The sequence below is a fragment of the Budorcas taxicolor genome, chromosome 2 (genome assembly GCF_023091745.1).
Source record: "Budorcas taxicolor isolate Tak-1 chromosome 2, Takin1.1, whole genome shotgun sequence".
Classification (NCBI taxonomy): Eukaryota; Metazoa; Chordata; class Mammalia; order Artiodactyla; family Bovidae; genus Budorcas; species Budorcas taxicolor.
The window spans coordinates 180,347,476-180,368,117 of NC_068911.1; the positions used below are offsets into that span (position 1 = coordinate 180,347,476).

General features: G+C 55.4%; 1 pseudogene; it reads right to left on the minus strand.

Annotated features, from left to right (window-relative positions):
- Positions 1–19,762: 19,762 nt before the first annotated feature.
- LOC128065313 (40S ribosomal protein S10-like) lies at positions 19,763–20,308 on the minus strand (annotated as a pseudogene).
- Positions 20,309–20,642: the final 334 nt, after the last annotated feature.

Sequence of the window (20,642 nt, forward strand, 5' to 3'; positions counted from 1 at the left end):
TCGAACCTTAATTTATTATTTTTTTATATTTATTGTTAGAAAATGACTTATTTCTGCTCTGGAATAAAGTTGCAGATTGTTCGAACTGAGTCTGGTTTTCAGCCTTCAGAGGAGCAGTGGGGTTGAGAGACTGCGTCTGAGGTAGGGGTGGGCATGCCCCTAGGGTCCAGTGGTGAAGAGTCCTCACCTCCGATGCAGGCTGTGGGTTGGATCCCTGGTCCGGAAACTAAGATCCCACATGCCATGTGGTCGAAAACTGTTTTGCAGATAAAAAAATAAAATTGGGTCTTTAAAAAAATGAAGTGGGGTGGGGAGGGCTCACCCCCACCCTGGAAAGTAAACAGAGCTTCCTATGCAATGCACACGTCATGTAGCCCTGGGAATGCGGTGGGCGGGAGGTGGGCAGGGGACCAGGAGTCAGGCCTCCCATGTCAACAGGCCTTCATCACCATTGATCCCAGGGCTTCTGGAGGGTGGGGGCGGGGGCGATGGGGCAGGGTGTGGGGCCCGATGGGGGAGGGCGGGGGGAGGGCACTTAGCCCAGCCATCAGCCTCCCTCCCACACATCTCCGCAGAGCTGTTGAAATAAATTCTTCATCCATGTCGGGCTCTGAGGTTTACAAAAGCTTTTCACAAGTTTGGGCTTGTTGGTGCCTTAGCACTCCCGAGTTTCGAGTTTCGTGGGCAGCCCCGTTTTACAGAAGAAGAAAACTGAGGCTGGGCCCAGTGAAGGGGCTTGCCCAAGGCCACAGCGAGTTAGAAGTAGAGGCCAGACTTGAAAGCAAGCCTTGCATCCCAATTAGGTGCTTTTCCCACAAAGGGGAGACTTGGGCTCAGAGATGAGCAGTGACTTGCCCCAAGTCACACAGTGGGGAGGAGCAGGGGCCTTGGAGGCACGGCCCTGGTCACACCCCAAGCCTTCTGCACTATACCAGGCCCCTGCCCAGGACACCAGAGGCCATTCTTGGTGGGCCTTAGGAAGGTGTCATACCCCGGGCATCAGAGGCAGGATCAGATGGGCAGAAGTGATCCAGGGCACGGGAGGAAGTCTTCTGGAGGAGGTCGTCCAGAGCTAAGAGCTCAGGCGCAAGTAGGGGTTAACCACTGAAGCAGTGGGAAGGGTGATGCGGGCAGGGTAGATTGTGGAGGTGTGAAACGGATTGTGCAAGCAGTCACAAGCGATTCGGCGTTGTTAGGGCGTGACGCAGAGTGCCAAAGAGATCTCCAGGGAAGGCAGGTCCAGCGCTGAGGGCAACGGGGAGCCCGTGGAGATGCTAAGCAGGGTGAGACATAGTTACTGTGCCCCAAACGGAAGTCAGCGCTAGAGAGGCCCCGACCTCTTGACTCCAGCCTAGAACTATGGGGAGACAGGAGACATTCTGGCAAAGGTGGGAGGCCACTCAGCTTGCCTTGGGGCGTCAAGCTGCCCACCCGGCCCTGGCTCCCTGCCTCCGCGGGGAGCCGGTTCCGGGCCCTGGCCCACTGAGCACCAGTGTCTCCTGCAGGGCTGGGCTGAACTGGGCATGGGAAAGGTGAGGGAGCACAGGGGCCCGCGCCCCAGGCCCCGCACTCCTCAGCGCCGGCCGCCTGGGTGTGCTGAGAGGGGCGGCGGGTCCGGCCCCTTGCCCAGCCTGCCCCGGCTTGCCCCCAGCGTTATGGCTGGGTTATGGCTACTGCCGCTACCGCTGACGAAGCTGTCGGTCCAGCAGGGAGCAGGCCTGCCACAGTGTGGAGGCCTGGCTGAGTCCAGTCTCCAGAGCCACTCAGCCCCCGACGGCCCCGCTGGGGAGCAAGACTGGCTCAGCCTGGGGGGAGGCTGGCTGCATGTGCCCCCCCCCCGCTCAGAGCCCCCGTGGGCATAAGGCCCTCCAAGGGTGCATGAGACTGCGCAGCCTGCCTGTGGGCTGCAGGCTGGAGTCTGTGCTCAAAGGCCAGGGGGCAGCTGTCTGGAGCCTCCAACAGGCCCCATGATCGGCAAGAGGGGGACTTCATCTTGGTTTGTTTTTTTTCCACACAACGTGACATGTGGCATGTGGGATCTCAGTTTCTATCCAGGGATCACACCCACACCTCCTGCAGTAGAAGTCTAGAGCTTTAACCACTGGACCACAAGGAAGGCCCTGGAAACTTAATTTTTTATGTTAAAGCGAAGCTAGTCCTCCCCCTCGAGAGCCTGGAAGTAGTGACAGGACCCTGGCGGCGACAAGCGCATCCGCCCTCCACACACCACTCTCTAACGATATGAGCAAGAGCTCCCTCGAGAGACGACTGATTCCGGGGCAGAGGCAAGGAAAACGGCAGATGAGCCCGGAGCATCTTGGACTGCTAGAGAGTAAGGCAATGCTAAAAAAGCAAACGAAAAAACAGACAGACAGATGGGGTGTGAGCACAGGAGCCAACCGGAAAGAGATCCCAGCGGCCAAACCGAGGCCAGGGTGAGCAACAGGACAAGGGACAGCATCGGACGATAACCCAACACATAAGATAAATATCCATGAGCCCACACTGATGCGGTGATTGAAGAAGCAAATAAATGGGGGAGACTAGACAAAGCTTCCTTACAGAAGAGTTCCCAATAATTCATGTAGGTTTCCCCGCTCTGGGAGGTGGAGCTTAATTCCCCGCTGCTTTGACTGTGGACTGAACTTAGTGAAATCTTCGAAAGACAGGAAATATAAAAAGGTTTTAAAAAAAGAAAAACAATTTTATAGTAGAGAAGCCTGACAAATACTACCATGATCAAGTTAATGGCACCAACGGAGCGAACAGACTCAGAGCAGCAGGAGCGTGTCTCGTGAATCTGATCGGTGTCAGCAAACACACAGAAGTTACTGGGCGCCACCCACTGCTCCAAGTGTTTTGCCCATCAGTTCAGTTCAGTCGCTCAGTTGTGTCCGACTCTTTGCGACCCCATGGACTGCAGCACGCCAGGCCTCCCTGTCCATCACCAACTCCCAGAGCCTACTCAAACTCATGCCCATTGACTCTGTGATGCCATCCAACCATCTCATCCTCTGTCGTCCCCTTCTCCTCCCACCTTCAATCTTTCCCAACATCAGGGTCTTTTCCAACAAGTCAGTTCTTCGCATCAGGTGGACAAATATTGGAGTCTCAGCTTTAGCATCATTCCTTCCAAAGAACACCCAGGACTGATTTCCTTTACAATGGACTGGTTGGATCTCCTTGCAGTCCAAGGGACTCTCAAGAGTCTTCTCCAACACCACAGTTCAAAAGTATCAATTCTTCCGCACTCAGCTTTCTTCAGAGTCCAACTCTCACATCCATACATGACCACTGGAAAAACTGTAGTTTTGACTAGATGGATCTTTGTTGGCAAAGTAATGTCTCTGCTTTTTAATATGCTGTCTAGGTTGATCATAGCTTTTCTTCCAAGGAGCAACCATTTTTTAATTTCATGGCTGCAGTCACTATCTGCAGTGATTTTGGAGCCCAAAAAAATAAAGTCTGTCACTGTTTCCATTGTTTTCCCATCTATTTGCCATGAAGTGATGGGACCAGATGCCATGATCTTAGTTTTCTGAATGTTGAATTTTAAGCCAACTTTTTCACTCTCCTCTTTCACTTTCATCAAGAGGCTAAATTCTTCTTCACTTTCTGCCAAAAGGGTGGTATCATTTGCGTATCTGAGGTTATTGATATTTCTCCCAGAAATCTTGATTCCAGCTTGTGCTTCGTCCAGCCCAGTGTTTCTCATGATGTACTCTGCGTATAAGTTAAATAAGCAGGGTGACAATATACAGCCTTGACGTACTCCTTTCCCAATTTGGAACCAGTCTGTTGTTCCATGTCCAGTTCTGATTGTTGCTTTTTGACCTGCATACAGGTTTCTCAAGAGGCAGGTCAGGTGGTCTGGTATTCCCATCTCTTGAAGAATTTTCCACAGTTTGTTGTGATCCACACAGTCAAAGGCTTTGGTATAGTTAATAAAGCAGAAGTAGATGTTTTTCTGGAACTCTCTTGCTTTTTCCATGATCCAGCGGATGTTGGCAATTTGATCTCTGGTTCCTCTGCCTTTTCTAAAACCAGCTTGAACATCTGGAAGTTCATGGGTCACATACTGTTGAAGCCTGGCTTGGAGAATTTTGAGCATTGCTTTGCTAGCATGTGAGATGAGTGCAATTGTGCAGTAGTTTGAGCATTCTTTGGCATTGCCTTTCTTTGGGATTGGAATGAAAACTGACCTTTTCCAGTCCTGTGGCCACTGCTGAGTTTTCCAAATTTGCTGGCATATTGAGTGCAGCACTTTCACAGCATCATCTTTCAGGATTTGAAACAGCTCCACTGGAATTCCATCACCTCCACTAGCTTTGTTGGGTTGATGCTTCTTGACTTCACATTCCAAGTGATGCCCACTTGACTTCACATTCCAGGATGTCTGGCTCTAGGTGAGTGATCACACCATCATGATTATCTGGGTCGTGAAGATCTTTTTGTACAGTTCTTCTGTGTATTCTTGCCACCTCTTCTTAATATCTTCTGCTTCTGTTAGGTCCAGACCATTTCTATCCTTTATCGAGCCCATCTTTGCATGAAATGTTCCCTTGGTATCTCTAATTTTCTTGAAGAGATCTCTAGTCTTTTCCATTCTATTGTTTTCCTCTCTTTCTTTGCACTGGTCACTGAGGAAGGCTTTCTTATCTCTCCTTGCTATTCTTTGAAATTCTGCATTCAAATGGGTATATCTTTCCTTTTCTCCTTTGCCTTTTGCTTCTCTTCTTTTCACAGCTATTTGTAAGGCCTCCTCAGACAATCATTTTACCTTTTTGCATTTCTTTTCCATGGGGATGGTCTTGATCCCTGCCTCCTGTACAATGTCATGAATCTCCGTCCATTGTTCTTCAGGCACTGTCTATCAGATCTAGGCCCTTAAATCTATTTCTCACTTCCACTGTATAATCATAAAGGATTTGATTTAGTTCATACCTGAATGATCTAATGGTTTTCCCTACTTTCTTCAGTTAAGTCTGAATTTGGCAATAAGGAGTTCGTGATCTGAGCCACAGTCAGCTCCCAGTCTTGTTTTTGCTGCCTGTATAGAGTTTCTCCATCTTTGGCTACAAAAAATATAATCAATCTGATTGTGGTATTGACCATCTGGTGACGTCCCTGTGTAGAGTCTTCTCTTGTGTTGTTGGAAGAGGGCGTTTGCTACGACCAGCGCGTTGTCTTGGCAAAACTGTTAGCCTTTGCCCTGCTTCATTCTGCATTCCAAGGCCGAATTTGCCTGTTACTCCAGGTGTCTCTTGACTTCCTACTTTTGCATTCCAGTCCCCTGTGATGAAAAGGACGTCTTTTTTAGGTGTTAGTTCTAGAGGATCTTGTAGGTCTTCATAGAACCGTTCAACTTGCAATGAGACAATGAGACAGAGCGAAGTTAAAGAACTCATCAGAGCCGTCAGCTCAAGCATAGAAAGAGCAGGACTCGGGCCCAGGTAGTTGGGGCCTTGATAAAATGGTTTTCTATTTGCCACCTTCAACGGCCAAGACAGGACATTCTCCTCGCTCTGCATGATGGGCATCTGCCTAGAGATGCTTGAGAACACTGGGTCTGGGGCAACTGAGGCCACATAACCCGCCCGAGGTCTCCTAATGCCATAGCATTCCACACGCCAGGCGCTCACACTGCAGGGAGGAAGGGAAGGCGGGGGTGGTTTGCAGTTTCTTCCTGCTCTGAGCGAGGCTGGGCACTGGGGTCACAGGGATGAATCAGATCCTTCTCTGCCCTCATGGAGCTCTTAAGCTGAGGCAACAGCAGCAACACAGGGATCCTGGCCTGGAAGGAGAGGAGCTGGGTGTCATGGGACCCAGCCTGGAAGACTCAGGCAGGCTTCTTGGAGGAAGAGGAGCCATCTGGGTTGAAGCCGAGGTCATGTGGGAGTCCCCCGGATGAAGGGCAGAGAGGGGTCCCCGGAAGGGCCTGCCCTTGCCCTTCGCACTGCAGGCCTCTGAGACTGGGGCCTGCGTCTTCCGTTTGACCAGGACAAGCCCTACTCTGGCTCCGATGCCATCCCAGCCTCTGGCTATCATGCCATCAGCAGCCCCAGAACCTTCATCTCTGGCCTCAGTCGTCTCAGCTGGGAAGTGGGCCTGCAGCCCACTGCCTTCCCTGGGCTCTGGGCCTTGGCACCCTTTGATGCACCCAGCAAAGCCCTGAAGGAGGCCAAGGCAGCAATTATGAGGGTGCTGGGTGGGAAGCTGCCCTCTTTCCCTGCTGCTCTCAGTCTGAGTGGCAAGTCAAAACAGTATCACCAGGCACTGGCCTTGTATTTTCTAATTAATTAGTAACCCATAGAGGAATGCCCCACCACTCCCAACTCTCGCTGCAGCCCCGGGGCTGAGGACGGGGCTTGGTGCACGGCAGATGCTGCGAGAACAGAGGCTGGGCGCTCACGGTGTGTGAAGTGCTCGCAGTCTCAGCTCTGGCCTTCTCTGTCTTTGTCCATGATCAGCATGCCTCCATCTCCCCCTCCTCAGAGCAGTGGCCAGCACAGTAGGCCCTCAGGAAACATCTGCTCAATAAACGAAGGACGAGGAAGACAGCGGCCAGGCTTCGGGGACCTGGGGGCCCAGTGGGTCCGCGTGTGTTAGCTGCTCAGTCCTGTCTGACTCTGCGACACCATAGGCTTCTCAGCCCATGGGGTTCTCCAGGCAAGAGTGCTGGAGTGGGCTGCCATTCCCCTCCCCAGGGGATCTTCCCAACCGTGGGATCGAACCTGGGCCTTCTGCATTTCAAGCAGATTCTCTACCGTTTGAGCCACCAGCGAAGTTAGGGGAGCCGTATGTAGCCAGACTATTCAATATCCCTCAACGTGGCTTGTGTCTGGGAGACATGCTATGCAGACGGCCCCAGCTCCTGCAGGCTGCCCAGAACCATGCTGGCAGGAAAGGAGAAGCGATCGAGCATTTCTGAGCACCTACTATGTGCCAGTCAGCATGCCAAGCCCGAGACCCATGTTGTCTTACTGAAGGATCACAATGACCCTGCAAAGTATGGATTATCCCCATTTTCCAGATGGGGACACTGAGGCTCAGTGAGGTTATGATATCAGACCAAGAGCCCACAGCCAGGAGGTGACAGAAAGGATATAAGACAAGGGCCATCTCGTCCCACTGCCTGCTGCTGAGTGACATCTGGGGAGGTTGTGGGGGGGTCCTAGGAAGCGGGAAGCCTCTTGACTGGGAAAGGAAGAGGGGCTCTGGTGGGTCATCTCTTGATGACCTTGCTGTAGGACCCGGACATGTCCTTCAAGGGCTCTGGCTCTTGGTCTGTCTACTTGTCATGGGGAGGGCCTGGGGAAATCCTGGGGGCTCCTGCCGCCCACCACAGGTTGCCCCCTACTCCTGGTACCCGCTCCCATGCAGCTCCAGGCGGCGGGCCCCACTCCAGCCCCTCGGCATCTGGCTTGCCAATGGGAACCTCGTCAGCTCTTCTCTGTTGGCAGGGCCGGGGTTTCTGGGAAGCCACGGCCGCGTCCCCTGCCGGGGGCCCTGTTTCAGCAGCCTCATCACATTCCCCGGCGGCCTCGGGAGTCTGGACGGTCGGATACAGTTTCCACTCTGGTCTGGCAGCCAGGCAGCTGCGTGACCAAGTCCCCTGCTGGGTGGAGGGTCCCTCCCCGGGGACCAGGCCTCAGGGGCCAGGTAGCCCAGTAGACCCCAGGTGGTTACAGCCAAATCTGCGAAGGTATCCACTGGGCCTCTCCGCAGACCCACAGACTCCCAGACCCCCAGCCTGTCCTTAGGGCTCACCCGAGCCCTCCCTGCCGCTGCACGGACCTCCCTTGTTTACGCCTGTGGAAACTGCACTCACTGCTCCAGGCCAGCTTGAGCTCGCCAGCCTCTCAGGGACCTCCAGAACCAACGGATTTGGCAAAACTCAGCCCCACTCTCCCGTGCGGTTTCGGCACACGGACCACAGCGGGGCTGGAGTGGCATTCAGAGGCGGGGCCCTCCGCCCGGTCCCCCCGGCAGCCCCAGTCCCTTCATTTCGTCAAGACCCCCGTGAACTAGGACTGCTTCCATCTACCCCGTGGGTGGGGGGGGCTGCGAACCCCACTTGTCCAGGACCCGGTTAGCTCACGTGTCCCGTATAATTAGCATCTACCCCGTGGTGGGGGGGGGGCTGCGAACCCCATTTGGCCAGGACCCGGTTAGCTCACGTGTCCTGTATAATTAGCAAAGCGCCCCTTTCCACTCTGTGTCCCCACCTGGATGATCCCTCAGTTGGTCACCCCACCATGAGGCGCACAGAAGAGAACTGTGTGCTCGGCCGTGTCTGACTCTTTGCGACCCCTGGGCCGTATTCCGCCAGGCTCCTCTGTCCATGCGATTTTTCAGGCAAGACGACGAGTGGATCGCCACCCTCCTCCAGGGCATCTCCCCAACCGAGACTGAGCCCTCGTCTCTTACATCTCCTGCGCTGGCAGCGGATTCTTTGCCACAGCCACTCGGGAAGGGAAAGCTTTGCCCAAAGCCCAAGGGCCAGAAGGTGCAGAGTCAGAGCGGGAATCCGGCATCTTGCCCCGAGCCCTGCTGCCCAGGGCAGGGGGTCCGAGTGACTGAGACTAGGCTTCCGCCGGGGCCCACTCTGTGCCACCTGCTGCCTGGAACTTTCCCCAAGACTCTTGGCACTACCCACCAGCTTCCTCTGAGCTTTCAGCTCAGCCACCACCCGACTTAAAGGTATCCCTGACCCCCGACCCCCACCATCTCTCCTTCACGCGCTTTTGACTCTTTGCAGTCACAGGCTCACATAATGTGATGATTATCTGTTGCAGACACACCTTCCTGCCTGGCAGCCAGTTCCATGAGGCCTGACACCTGGAGGTTGCCCCTCCACTTTTTGCAAGTCGAGATCAATGACTGGATCTTGGTGCCAGGGAAAGCGTGGGCGGCGAGAGGATCCAGGTGGTCCCCTGGCAGACCCCACGCATCACAGCTCATGGCAAAAAGAATATTCAGAAGTCCAACCTGCTATGACCCAGAGAAAGAGCAATTTCATTCCGGAGTGGGTCAGGGAAGGCTTCCTGGAGGAGGCAGTTTCTAAGCTGACTTGAAGGATGAGGTGATAGGGGAAGAATGAGGACATTAGCTCAGAAGCCGAAGGAAGGCCAGTGCGGCAGAGTCTGACCGAGACCTCTGCTGCCGTTCCCAGGATGGGCGCCAAGGAGCAGCTCAGTGGGTCTTAACTTGTGGGTGGGGGGATGGGCAAGAAAAATGTCAACTTTAATTTTTTTCAGGGTTCTGCTACCCTCGTGTGAAAACAAAAAAATCAGCTAAGCATCGACTCTTAAAAAGAGAAAATTCAAATTTTTTTTTTTGCCTGCCATTTGTGAGACCAGAGCCGTGGCGGCCTGCCTGGCCCTGCAGGGCCTGCTCTCAGAACAGGACTGAGCTGCAGGTGCCCTGGCCCCCCCATCCCTGGCCATCTGTCTGGGAAGGCCCATTGTGGGGGCTCTGACATCACAGCGGGGGGCAGCGTGATGTCACAGGCCCCATTGTGGAGGCTGAGGCGCCCCCTCCAGAGGCCGCCGCCCAATCCTATTAAGCACAGGCTCCGGACAAAGGCAGGCGCTTTGTGTTCTACCCCGTCTGAAGCGAGTCCCGGCGCGGAGGGCGGTGCGGAGAGGGGCTGTGCATTCCAGAGGCCGCCGCCCCCCCCCCCCCCCCGCCCCCCCCCCCGCCCCCGCGGGCCCCGGGTCAGGCGGGAGGCCCTGCTGCCCCCGCCCCCCCACCCCGGGCCCAGCCCTGCTCATTGGACTCCCAGCAAGTGGGACAGCAGAGATAAAAAGGGCCAAGGTCCCATACCTCCTGCCCCAGACCCAAGGCCACCACCTGTGATGAGAAGCCAGAGACAGAAGCTCCTGAACGCCCCATGGGACAGGCAGCCTCGAGACAGGGGGAGAGGCCAGGGCGGGGAGAGGGGGCAGGGGTGGCTGGAGTCAGAGGGGAAAGCGCCGGGAGCACTGACCTGGGAAGCTGGCCTCAGCCACAGGTGGGGACCGGCCGAGACAGGGCAGGACTGGCCACCCAGCAGCGTCAGTGAGCAGCTCTGAGCACCTACTGAGCGCACCCTGGCCTGGGCCTTGGACTGCTCATCTGATCCCTGAAACCCTGGGCCGTGGTGCCCAGTGCCAACTGCAGGCCTGGCCGCTTCCGACAGGGACTCAGGGGTCCCTCGGGGAAGGGGGCGGGCCTCCTGAGGCTCAAGCTCTGGGTTTGCAGTTCCTCCTCTGCCACTGACGTGCAGGCTCCCCCCTCACTGAGCCTCCCTTTACACAGCCATGAAGTGGAACATTTACTGGAAGGGCTACTGCTGAAGCTGAAGCTCCAATATTTGGCCACCTGATGCAAAGACCTGATTCGTTGGAAAAGACCCTGATGTTGGGAAAGATTGAGGGCAGAAGGAGAAGGGGACGACAGAGGATGAGATGGTTGGATGGCATCACTGACTAGATGGACATGAATTTGGCTAAACGCCGGGAGATGGTGAAGGACAGGGAGGCCTGGCGTGCTGCAGTCCATGGGGCCGCAGAGAGTCGGACACGACTGGGCGACTGAACAGCAGTCGTGAACTGGGACTCAGTGTCCCTCACAGGGCGGTCCTGACGGCTGGACAAGACAGTGTGAGCGCCCAGGACGCTGCTCCAGGTGGGGAGGGGCAGGGACTGCTCTGGTCCTGGCCCCCCAGCCCCACCGCCATCTCTCCTGGGGTTTCAATCTTCCCCAGCTGGCATCTGCATCCTTTGAAGGACCTGTCTGGGGACACCTAGGTGGGGGAGGGACAGCCCCTCCAGGAGAGGTCTGCGCTCCGCCCTGGTGCCTCCTAGTGGGTCTCTCCATCCTTGGCAGAGTGCCCGGGTATGCAAGGAGGCCAGGGGTAGCTTGGTTTCGGACAACAAAGTCCTCTTTCTCCCCAGCCTGAGGAATGCCTGGCGCCTCTCCCGCCCCCGCCCCATCCGTATCTGTTACCCAGACTCAGTGCTCGCTTCGCGGGGCCCAGGCTGGGCATGGGCTCCGCCCTGAGCCTCTGGGGCAGCGAGGACCCTCTGTGCTATGGACGTGGCGTCCCTGCCCCTGAGCAGCCTCCCCTGCCTGCCATCTCTCTTTCTCACACACACACCCACCCACCCACACACACACACACACACACACACGGTCCCCCAGAATAGCCCAGCCCTGGGCTCGCAGGCCTGAGCCCCATTCAGAACCTATGGCCGGTCCAGCCTGGGCCGTGGACGTCTGCAGCAGCCTGGGCAGGAAGACGAGCCCGAGGGTGAGCGCCGCCTCACCCTGTCGTTCCTGTGACTTTGTACTTGATGATGTTTTTAAAAATACCCTAACTTGGCAAAGCAGGAAGTCACAGCCCCACTCACGCTTGCCCCCTTTCTCTGAATCGGTGTGGGCATGTGAGGTCCCAAGGTCTGAGCTCCTGACTGTTCAAGCCTCTCATGTCTACCAAGGAGGACGCAGAGGCCCAGAATGGGCGAGAGGTTCCGAGGCCTCGGAGCCTGGTCGGGCTGGACCCGCGGGGAGGATGGGCCGGTGAGGCCACGCGAGCTCTGATGGGAGCTCAGTCTGAGCCCAGACAAGGGCAGGAGGAGGGCTGACTCCCCTCTGTCCAGATGGGGACGCTGAGGCGCGGCGAGGAGCCCCCCCCCCCCCCCCGAGGCTCCCAGTGGGGAGCAGTGAGAGTGCACACTCTGGCCCTGGTCCCGGGGTGGGAGGGGCGGCCAGAGGTGCCGAGCCCCGGGTGCCCTCCCTGCCCACCGCAGCGCCCAGGACGGCCCGAGGACTCAGCAAGGGCAGGCCTGATGGGGCGGCGGGGAGGGGCCTTCAGATCCAGGCTGCTGCCCTGGTCTTGACCCCCGTGGCAGGGCTGCCCTCTTGCCATAGCCCTGGGCAGATTCTGCCCAGACACCTCAGGAATGTGTGGGGAACAGGGCTGGGGAAGATGAGGCCTGGGGACCAGGGCGGGCAGAACACGGGAGCTGCGTGTCTGGACGCTCCCTGCGCCCTGGGGCTGGACCGTGGCCGGCAGAGGGGGCCCCAAGGGCACGCAGTCATCCCTGAGTGCCGTGTGACCCTCGGGGTGTGGCTACTCGTCTCTGGTTTCCCGGGCTGCAAAGCGGATCCCAGCAGCAGGGGATTAAGGCCTCGGAGCCTGCTGACGGCATGAGGTTGGGACTTCTGGCAGGAGGGGAGACAGAGGTGGGGGCAGCCCAATGTGGGCTCTGCTCCCTGCCTCCCACCGCAGCCTCAGGAATCGCCTTAATTACAGCGTCAGCCTCCCTGCGCTTCCTGCCATAAACCCAGGAATCTAAATTAGAAGGCAGCAGGCCTGCTCCCCCTTCTCTCCGACCCCCCAAGTCTGCCGGGAAGTTCTCCTGGAGACAGGCCACCAGCGGGGGGCTACCGACAGAGGTGCCCAGGGCTTAGACTGGGGTGGGGGCCCGCGGGAGGGAGGCCGTCCCCAGAATCCCTGCGCCTGTCCCTGCGAGTGCCTGCTGTGTGCCAGGCACGGGGCTGAATGAGCACGTTTCCTCCTCCTGGCGGTCGTGTTAGGCAGACACCAAGGTCCTTTGTACAGAGGGAGAAACTGAGGCACACGTTCAAGGCCAACTGGGGTGTTGGAGGCTCAGCTGGCTGCACTCAGGGCCCCAGGTCCCAGGCGGGGGTTGGCCCTTCTGCAGAAGGCGGCGTCCATCCTGGGCCGGGCCTACCCAGAGCCTGCTCCCTGGCAGCTGCAGCGGGAGGGTGCTGGGTGGGGGTCGGGGAGCCTCTGGGCAGCTACCAGGCAGGGCCGGAGCGATGCCTCCAGCCAGACCAGGTCACCCAGCGCTGGGGCTGGGCCCTCAGATTAGGGGTGAAGCCCAGCCAGAGACCAGGGTGAGTGCATGTGTGTGTGTGTGTTTGGGGGGGGGGGGGTTTGTGTCTGTGTGTGACAGTGAGTGTGTGTGCACGTGTGTGGTGGGGAAGTGAGGTCATCTGGGCAGAAGGGAGCTGAGCCTGTCCAAACCACTGGAGCCTCTGGGGAGGAGAGACAGACGTTTGGGGGGAGGTGGAGGGTGGAGGGTGCTGAGGGCGGGGAGGAGACCAAGGCAGAAAGGGAGAGAAAGGATGGACGGAGCCAGAGGGCTGGGGTGGGGGGTGGGCGGGAGGCGGACAGACGGACAGGACGGACGGGACCCTGGAGGGGTCGGGATGGTGCGGGGGAGACGAACCATGCCCAGGGAGAGGGCGAATCTGAGAAAGAGGGAGCTGAGGCTGGAGGCGGGAGGGGGGGTATCCCAGAGGGAAGGAGGCCGCCGTCCAGGCAGCTTCTGCCCGTGCGCCCCTGAGTAGGGGCCCAGCGAGGACCCCTTACGTCTGCTTTCGGTCGGGGGTCTAAGCTCACTCCTTGCCTGCATGTTGCTCGGTGTGGTCCACCTAAATGGGCAAGACCAGAGGCCGGGCGGTCAGGGGGTGGCCCCAGGGTGACCCCAAGAGCACGGGGACGAGCAGGGGAGGCGGGAGGGCAGGAGGGGCCGCTCAGAAGCAGGAGCGGCACAGAGGCTGCTCGGGAGGCGGGTGCAGAGCTGGGTCCGTCCCAGAGCCTGGCAGGGCGAGGCAGGGACCAGGCAGCCGCTTCTCAGCAGCCACAGCTCCGTCCTGCTGTGACCTCTCATCACCCAGCTCTCAATGCGGCTTACTGGGCGCCGCGGGCCCGGTGGCCCAGCGGACTGCTCCCTGCGCTCGCCCTGACCCCGCGGCTCTCAGGCAGGATGATTTTCCCCTATGGGGCATCTGACAGCGTCTGAAGACATGCTTGGTCGTACAGCCGGGGTGCGTGTGTGTGTTGCTGGTGTCTCGTGGTAAAGGCCAGCGATGCTAACGATCCTACAGGACGCCTCACGTAAGCGAGAAGAAGCTGAACGGCTGTGAAGACCTGCAAGGCGTTCTAGAACTAACACCCCCAAAAGATGTCCTTCTCATCATAGAGGACTGGAATGCAAAAGTAGGAAGTGAAGAGATACCTGGAGTAACACAGATTCGGCCTCGGAGTACAGAATGAAGCAGGGCAAAGGCTAACAGTTTTGCCAAGAGAACGCACTGGTCATGGCAAACACCCTCTTCCAGCAACACAAGAGAAGACTCTACACACAGCCATCACCAGATGGTCAACACCACAATCAGATTGATTATATTCTTTGCAGGCAAAGATGGAGAAGCTCTATACAATCAGCAAAAACAAGACCAAGAGCTGACTGTGGCTGAGGTCATGAACTCCTTATTGTCAAATCCAGACTTAAATTGAAGAAAGTAGGGAAAACCACTAGACCATTCAGGGAGGACCTAAATCAAATCCCTTACGATTATACAGTGGAAGTGAGAAATAGATTTAAGGGCCTAGATCTGATAGAGTGCCTGATGAACTATGGAATGAGGTTCGTGACATTGTACAGGAGACAGGGATCAAGACCATCCCCATGGAAAAGAAATGCAAAAAGGCAAAATGATTGTCTGAGGAGGCCTTACAAATAGCTGTGAAAAGAAGAGAAGTGAAAGGCAAAGAAGAAAAGGAAAGATATACCCATCTGAATGCAGAATTCCGAAGAATAGCAAGGAGAGATAAAGCCTTCCTCAGTGATCAATGCAAAGAAAGAGGAAAACAACAGAAAGGGAAAGACTAGAGATCTCTTCAAGAAAATTAGAGATACCAAGGGAACATTTCATGCAAAGTTGGGCTCGATAAAGGATAGAAATGGTCTGGACCTAACAGAAGCAGAAGATATTAAGAAGAGGTGGCAAGAATACACAGAAGAACTGTACAAAAAAGATCTTCACGACCAAGATAATCACGATGGTGTGATCACTCACCTAGAGCCAGACATCCTGGAATGTGAAGTCAAGTGGGCCTTAGAAAGCATCAATCCAGACAAAGCTAGTGGAGGTGATGGAACTCCAGTGGAGCTATTTTAAATCCTGAAAGATGATGCTGTGAAAGTGCTGCACTCAATATGCCAGCAAATTTGGAAAACTCAGCAGTGGCCACAGGACTGGAAAAGGTCAGTTTTCATTCCAATCCCAAAGAAAGGCAATGCCAAAGAATGCTCAAACTACTGCACAATTGCACTCATCTCACATGCTAGCAAAGCAATGCTCAAAATTCTCCAAGCCAGGCTTCAACAGTACGTGAACCATGAAGATGTTCAAGCTGGTTTTAGAAAAGGCAGAGGAACCAGAGATCAAATTGCCAACATCCGCTGGATCATGGAAAAAGCAAGAGAGTTCCAGAAAAACATCTATTTCTGCTTTATTGACTATACTAAAGCCTTTGACTGTGTGGATCACAATAAACTGTGGAAAATTCTTCAAGAGATGGGAATACCAGACCACCTAACCTGCCTCTTGAGAAATCTGTATGCAGGCCAGGAAGCAACAGTTAGAACTGGACATGGAACAACAGACTGGTTCCAAATAGGAAAAGCGGTACGTCAAGGCTGTATATTGTCACCCTGCTTATTTGACTTATATGCAGAGTACATCATGAGAAATGCTAGACTGGATGAAGCACAAGCTGGAATCAAGATTTCTGGGAGAAATATCAATAGCCTCAGATATGCAGATGACACCACCCTTATGGCAGAAAGTGAAGAGGAACTAAAAAGCCTCTTGATGAAAGTGAAAGAGGAGAGTGAAAAAGTTGGCTTAAAACTCAACATTCAGAAAACTAAGATCATGGCATCTGGTCCCATCACTTCATGGCAAATAGATGGGGAAACAGGGGAAACAGTGTCAGACTTTATTTTGGGGGGCTCCAAAATCACTGCAGATGGTGACTGCAGCCATGAAATTAAAAGATGCTTGCTCCTTGGGAGAAAAGCTATGATCAACCTAGACAGCATATTAAAAAGCAGAGACATTACTTTGCCAACAAAGATCCGTCTAGTCAAGGCTGTGGTTTTTCCAGTGGTCATGTATGGATGCGAGAGTTGGACTATAAAGAAAGCTGAGCGCTGAAGAATTGATGCTTTTGAACTGTGGTGTTGGAGCAGACTCTTGAGAGTCCCTTGGACTGCAAGGAGATCCAACCAGTCCATCTTAAAGGAAATCAGTCCTGAATATTCATGGGAAGGACTGATAGTCAAGCTGAGTTTGGTCACCTGATGTGAAGAACTGACCCATTTGAAAAGACCTTGATGCTGGGAAAGATTGAAGGCATTAGGAGAAGGGGGCAACAGAGGATGAGATGGTTGGATGACATCACCAACTCAATGGGCATGAGTTTGAGCAATTCCGGGAGCTGGTGGTGGACAGGGAGGCCTGGCATGCTGCAGTCCATGGGGTCGCAAAGAGCCGGGCCTGCCTGAGTGACTGACCTGCCCCAGCGTATCCGCCCCTTTCTGTTCTCAGCTGTGCCATCTTAGTTTGCGCCTCAGGGCCTTTGAGCTGCCTTGCACTTGCCGTACTCGGAATTCACTCTCCCCAGATCATCACATAGCTGCTTGCTTTCTTATCCGTCCAGAGCCAGCTCACTCATTCTCTTCTTCGAGTGGCTGACGCCCCCACACCCTCCCGCACTGTGCGCTGTAAGCCTCTTGAGTATTTCCCTTCCAGCGTTTACCCCAGATCGTGGGGACCCTGTTTGCTTACTCAGCCCTTATTCATAGTTCGTTTGCCCTCTTCTCGGCTGTGAGCTCCATGAAGGCTGGGGACTCTGGCTCCCAGCGGGGCCCAGGCTCTGAACACCGGGTGATAAGATTCAGGACTCCACTAGAACTGCAGGGGCTGTTTTGAGAGCTTTGCGTAGCTCAGTCCTAGGAGGTAGGCAACACTGCAATGCCCAATTCAGACGAGGAAACAAGGCTCAGGGACACCCGGCGACTTGGCCAGAGGAACGCAGCCAGCTGGTGCCTGAGCCGGGGTGGGAACCCGGCAGGCTGGCTTCCGAGGCCAGCCCGAGCCGCGCCGCGCTGCGGCCTCTCTGCAGCCTCAGTGGCGGGGTGACCTGCTCACCAGGACGCTTGCCTGTCTCTCCCTGAGAGAGCCTCCCCCCGCCGTCCGCTTGCCCCCCGCGTTTGGGAAGCTGCTGTCAGTGGAGCGGAGGTTTTGACAAGGAGGCAGTCAGGGTGCCTTTGTCTCCCAGTCAGCAGGGAGAAACGGCTCCTCTGGTCAGCTCCTGACAGTGGGGAGGCTTGGGGAGCCAGAGCAGAGGGCTCCACCCGTGGGGCTCGCCCACCGCAGTCACCACACTGGGGGCATGTGCATTGCCCTGGGTCCCTGTCAACTCTGCCAGGCGCTCCTGGGCCCGGAGAGGAGGGGTCCCCCTGTCTGCCTGGCAGGGCAGGGGGCAGAGCGCAGGCTGAGTAGGGACGTTGTGCACAAGCTCTCCACGGGGGCCTTCCTGCCCAGCTGGCAGTCTCTAAGGAAGAGCCGCAACCACGAGGGGCCGCCATGGCAGGGGAGGAGGAAGCCCCCTGCAGCAGGCTGGGGCGCCCGGTGTGCGGGCAGGGTGGGGAGAGGAACTTGGGAGGCTTGCCGCCCGGATTCTGGCAGGAAGCCCTCCGGGCCGAGCCCGCCGCCCGGCCCTTCTCCGTACTCCTGGGCCCCGTCTGCCTGGCTCTGGCGCCTCCTGATCTCCAGCAGCCGTGCTGTCCCGCCTGTTTCGCCCACGCCGCTTTCCCCGGTCCCGACCCGCCGCCAGCATCTGTGGTGCCGATCGAGCGACACCCTGGACCTGCGCTCTGCCACTGGCGCTGTGCTCGGCTGTGTCCAAAACTTTGCGGCCCCATGGACTGCGGCCCGCCAGGCTCCTCTGTCCATGGGATTTCCCAGGCAAGAATGCTGGCGTGGGCTGCCATGCCCGCCTCCAGGGCATCTTCCCGACCCAGGGACCAAACCCACGTCTCTTAGGTCTCTGCATGGCAGGCCGGCTCTCTGCCGCTGCGCCCCCTGGGAAGCTCACTCCTTCGCTCTCGCGTTCTTTTCTTGTGGGCTGGTTAGATCGTGGCTGCTAATCCCACAGGGCTGCGTTCATATTGTGCTTCATCACTGACTAGCTGTGTGATCTTGGGAAAGTCTCACCATCTTTCTGAGCCCCCAGTTTTGCAACAGTGAAAGGAGGGACGATAAACAGGGATTTAGAGGTTTCACTGGGGTGAGGCACAGTGTTGAGTGTAACGCCAGGCTTGTGGTAAGTGGTGCAGCCTCGGGAGCTTTTTTTAAATCTTTGCAAAACCTCTCCTGGGGCTTCCAGGGGCACATAGACTCCTAATAGCATCGCCCAACCCAATAAGACACGATTCTGAAGGCCTCCTGAAGGGAAGCAGGCAGCGGGCCCCGGGTTCTTGTCCGGACTCTGCATCGGGTTGCTGTGTGACCTGGGGTGTGCCATCACCCTCTCTGGGCCCCAGGTTCCCCGTCTGAACCCAGTGACTTGGACGACCTTAAGCAACAGACCTTTCTCCATCTCAGCTGTTATCGGTAAAACGGAGGAGTATCAGTACCTACCTACAGGAACGCTGAGAGGCACCAGTGAATTAATGTACGTTAAGTACTTAGAACAGGTCTGATACGGTAGTTAGTGCTTCACAGATGTTAGCCGTTATTAGCTAACCTTGTCTCTGAGGATCTTTTAAAAATCTGAGATATAATTTGCGTACTATAAAGTTCACCATTTAAAAATATACGATTTGTTGTTTTTAGCATATTCACAAGGCTGTGCAGCCATCGACGCTGTAATTCCAGGACACGCTCATCGCCCCCAAATGAGACTTCGTGCCTGTCAGCCTCGCTCATCCTGCACCCCTGGCAACCACTAATCCATCTTCCTTGTTATTGTTTAAATTTTTAATTAAAGTATAGTTGATATACAACATTATGTAATATGGGTATATAATATAATGATTCACAATTTTTAAACTCCATTTATAGTTACTATAAAATATTGGTTACATTCCCTGTGTTATACAACGTATCTTTATAGTTTATTTTACACGTAATAGTGGGTATCATTCACTCCCCTGTTCCTAAATTGCACCCCCCAACTGGTAACCGCTAGCTTTTTCTCTGCATCTATGAGGCTTTCTTTTCTGTTATATTCACTAGGCTTTTTTTTTTAGGCTGAGCCGCACAGCATATGGAATCTTAGTTCTCCAGCCAGGGGTCAAGCCCCTGCCAGCCATTGGGAGCATGAAGTCTTAGCCCCTGGACTGCCAGGAAGTCCCTGTTGTATGTTCCAGGCTCCACACATAGGTGGCTCCACACAGTATTTGTCCCTCTCTGTCTGACTTGTTTCATTTAGCATAATATCCTCCAAGGGGCTTCCCTGGTGGCTGAGTGGTGGAGAGACCACCCGCCCCCGCAGGAGACCAGGGTTCCATCCCTGAGTCAGGAAGACCCCCTGGAGAAGGAGATGGCAACCCACTCTGGGATTCTTGCCTGAAAAATCCTGCGGACAGAGGAGCCTCGCAGGCTGCGGTCCATGGGGTCACGAGAGTCGGACATGACTTAGTGACTAAACCAACCCCAGCAAACGTCCAAGTCCATCCAGTCGTTGCAAATTGCTCTCTGTTTTACGGCTGAGCAGTGTCCCCCTGCACACCTCTACACCACATCTTCTTGAACACACTCGTCTGTTGATGGGCATTAGGTTGCTTCCAAATCTTGGCAACGGTATTGTGAAGAACGCTGTAATGGACACTGGGATGCACATATCGTCACAAATCAGTGGTTTAATTTTTTTCTTTCTTTCTTTTTTTTTTTTTCTGTTTACAGGTTTATTCAACATGAAACAACCCCTTTCAACTTTACTGAGGTGGCTGACCACGTCCACGACCAAATCCGCCTCTAAACTGGAATTCAGTTGCTGACCCAGCTCCGGCCTCAGCTTTCTTGTCGGCACCAGGGGGCACGGCGCTTCGTCTGTAGGTGTCTCTGTCGGCTTCCCCTCGTGTGAGTCTTGCAGGTCGTTCTCCCCCAGACCTTTGGGCCGTGGCCGGCCAGTCTCAGGACGGCTGCGGCGCAGGGTGGCGGGCACGATCTCAGGGGGCAGGTGGAGGTAACCACGGAGATACTGGATGCCCTCGCTGGTGAGGCACCAGCAGAAATGTCTCCAGGCAGACTGTTCCTTCACGTAGCCTCGTGCCCTGGGAGACTGCCCGGCTTCCATGGCGTGGAGATTGGGCACATTCTTGTCTGCCAGCTCCAGGTGCTTGGGCATGTGGACATCCTTCTTGGTCACCATCACCCCCTCCTTAAAAAGGAGTTCATAAATGGCAATCCGGTTCTTCTTGGGCATCAGCATCGTGATGGTCGCTGTGTCCTGGGTTGGCGCTGGATGTATGCCTAGGAATCAAATTGCTGGATCATCTGAGAATTCTATTTTTAGCATTTTGAGAACCTCCCTGCCATTCTCCACATTGGCTGACCAGTTCACGTTCCGACCAACCACGTGTGAGGCTCCCTTTCTCCACACTCTCGCCAGCATTGGTTCCTGTGCTCTGTTTGAGGATCATCATCCTGAAAGAACTGAGGTGATACCTCACTGTGGTTTCGATGCTCATTTCCCCACTGATGAGCATCTCTTCACATGGAGTTGGCCATTTGCACTTCCTCTTTGGAAGAACATCTATTTAGTT